This window comes from Archocentrus centrarchus, chromosome 16, assembly GCF_007364275.1.
Source record: "Archocentrus centrarchus isolate MPI-CPG fArcCen1 chromosome 16, fArcCen1, whole genome shotgun sequence".
NCBI classification, from domain to species: Eukaryota; Metazoa; Chordata; class Actinopteri; order Cichliformes; family Cichlidae; genus Archocentrus; species Archocentrus centrarchus.
In genome coordinates this window covers 673,366-676,927 of record NC_044361.1, presented here as the reverse complement: position 1 = coordinate 676,927, position 3,562 = coordinate 673,366, and positions in this window count along the sequence as shown.

The window sequence follows — 3,562 nt, the reverse complement described above, 5'->3', positions numbered from 1 at the left end:
GATTAAGAAGCCCACAGAACACTAAGAATTGTGTTGAAATTGCATTAATTTCATTATAGGTTGATAAAAGCTCATCCAGTGCTCCAGCAATGAAATCAAAGTTTGTGAACACCAACAGCTTCTCTTTATATACCCGTTCTGTTTCCAATAAATCATTTAAAAGCTATATTCAATTAAAAGCACATCTTATATTTTAAAAATATGCTATTTGGAATCCAGCAGCATTTGAAATAAGAGGGACAAGAGCATGTTTGTCACTGTCTTCTTTTAACATCTCTGTGATTACTGGGAAACTGAAGACTGCTGCTGTAGTTTCTTATTTATTCACATATTCATTTTCATGACAGCAGAGCAGACAGGAAAGGAGGGCACAGATAACGTAGCACCCCCGTAACAACCGAGCAGCTGCACTGGAGCACACGATTTAATGGTTAGGTGAGCTCACGGTCTGGTTAAATATGTTCATTCTGCTGAGTGGTGGGAGAAAATTACCACTGTTACAGAAATCCTTTGTTTACAGTTTGCAGAGTTAAGGACGGATGAGCAGTGGACCAAACCACTGTGAGGTACATGGGGGGGGGGGGTCCATCTTTCTAAATGTATGAACTTATTGTTTTACATCTATGACAAACCAATAGCTTTCATTGTGTGTAATATTATTTAACATTTCAGTGATGGAAAAAAAAAAAAACTATCTTAATTTCTGCCCAAGGTTACATTGACATTACATTGACATTACATGTCAATGTAATGTCAATGTAACGTCAGCTTAGAGACCAACCGGTCTTTGACAGTTTATTGGATTGGATGATTGGCAATTAAAAAATGTGTTCACTTAAAAACAGGGGTCTCAGCAGCATGTGGAATAACCATAAACAGCCTCAGCAGCCTGGCACCCCCTCACCAGCTTGGTCACACATGGCTGTGGGACAGCATCCCATCCTCCAACAGCAATCATCCCACCCAATAAATGACACCAAACAGAGTCTGTAGCAGAATAAACTGTTTGGCATTGGCAGAGAACATTTGGCAACTTTTTTATGGGCAAAACTCACAAATTCATTTCTGCTGCTCAACCCACATGTTCCTCACATCCATCCATCCATCCATCCATTCTCTTCTGCTTATTCTGTTCAGGGTCATGGGGGGCTGGAGCCTATCCGAGCTGCCATAGGGTCAGACACCCTGTACAGGTCACTAGCCTGTTACAGGGCCAACACAGAGAGACAGACAAACATCACACTCACATTCACACCTATGGGCAATTTAGAATCACCAATTAACCTAACTCCAGTACCTGCATGTCTTTGGACTGTGGGAGGAAACCCACTCAGACACGGGGAGAAAATGCAGACTCCACACAGAAAGGCCCGGGCCGAGGTGGACTCGAACCCAGGACCTAGGATGTTCCTCACAGGCGTGTATTCATTTAAGGGGAATAAACAGGCTTTCCAACAGTATCAGATTTATAACCAGGAAGCATCGTTACAAAGAAAGAATCAACCAAACACACATTTCCTGACTTTCTGTGCTAGGTTGATTTACAGTGCAGTTGAGTAATCGTACATGAAGGAACAGGTTATAATTAAGCTAATATGATGTGAATTATGATGCAGGAATGAATATTTACCCTCATTCATTTTCAGGTGTGAGTCATGTGGTTATTCAGGTGAACGACTCCACCTTGTGGAAGCAGGTGTAGAGCACGACTCTAACCAAAATAACAGTAAAGTCTCCACGTACGTGTGACAGGAACAGGATCAGCTAATCAAATATCTGGATGATCATTCATAAAGTCTTTTTAAAGCAGGTCATTCACTGTGAATATTTGCTTTGTTTTCTTGTTTCTTTATCATAGTTTTATTAATGATATTAAACTAAATATTCTTTGGTTCTCGACAAGATTTTTTTCTTGACTTTTTTAAATCAAAGGTTTCCTGATTAACTGAGGAAGCTGTGTGTGCTCTTAATGACATAGTAAATGAGTTCTCTCAAAGCTAGTGTGTGATGATGTAAGCTTCAAACATGAAGTTAATGATTTCCAGTGTGTGTATGTTGTGTACACTGATGGAAGGTGTGGATCAACACAGGCAAATTAGTAATGCTGGAACTCAGGCTGTTGTTTGCTAACTTACTGAGACTTTCCCTAAATGAACTGGAATTTGGTCGTGACAGTTGAAAAGTAGCCACAAACACCTACAGGTGATGATGACTCAGTGACGGCGATTTTTAAGCAGATTTATTCCTTTCAGAAGATCTTGGATGAGTAAGGTTGTGTGTGAGAAGTCATGATTCAGTTTACTATAAATGTATTTATCCTAAAGCTGAGGTTTTACATTAAGGCATGTAAATCGCCCATTTACAACCTTCTATTTACCTTTAAAATCCAGGGATAATGCAGCTGCACAGGTTAATAATTTACCTGTACCCACACTGATAAAGGGGAACACTGCAAACATTCAGTCCTGACAGACTGCAGGCATTTTGATCAGGTTTATTACAAAGTGCTGACTCAGACTGCAGTCATGTTAAAAGAAGTCTTGTCTTCTTTTCTGTCTTTGTACACTTTGTTGTATCATACCATCGTTCCCTGCTTGGAGCCCGAGATGCTGTCTGTGAGCGCTATCGACCGGCAGAAGGTGAGACAAAATCAAATGCAGATGTTAAAGTTTATGGAAATACCAAAGGCTCTCACACCATAGGTAGTTTTACCATAACTTTGGCATGATAGGAATTACCGTTGACCTTTATTGCATAATGTTGTGGTTAAATATAGCTTATCTGTGTCAGTCTAGTATTTCACACTTACTACAATTGCAGAGAGATTCACCAAGATAAATATTAAGCACAACCACAAAGATGTACTTTCTACTCCCCCAGTTCTTTCCATAAGTGGTCTTCTGACGTGGCCCATTTTAAACCACTGCCATTTTCATATAGTTGCTGCTGCCCCGTACTGTCACGTCACATGCTCTGTGTGTGTCTGTTACAGTATCTAGGAACATGGTATTTTAAAGCAGCAGTCAGTCAGAGAGAGGCCGACATCCAGAAGTTCAGAGCACTGGACAACATCTGGTTCACCATGGAGGAGCTAGCAAACAACACACTGCTGCTAACAGGACACATGCGCATGTGAGGCAGCAAGTGCTCACACACACACACACATGAACAAGTATAACTATATAAGGAGAAAGCCTCTTCTCTCTAAAAAGCCATGAAATCGAGTCTTTGGTTAACCCTTTCTCTGCATGTTTGTCTCTGCACTTCTCAAATGTCCTTTGGACAGATGAGACCACTCAGATAGCGTAGAAAAGCACTATATAAGAATTAATGCATTTACCATTTACCAAAGTGGAGATGTTCAGCCACAAGGCCCAGCACCACATTTGGAGGAAACCAAACACAGCATATCAGCACAAACATACCATACCATCTTTATTTATAAAGCACTTTAAAACAACCACAGCTGACACAAAGTGCTATACATTAAAAAAAAATGACCTTAAAAAAATTAAATAACTCTTTCAGGTTAAAAAACCAAACAAACAGTTTAAAACGATAT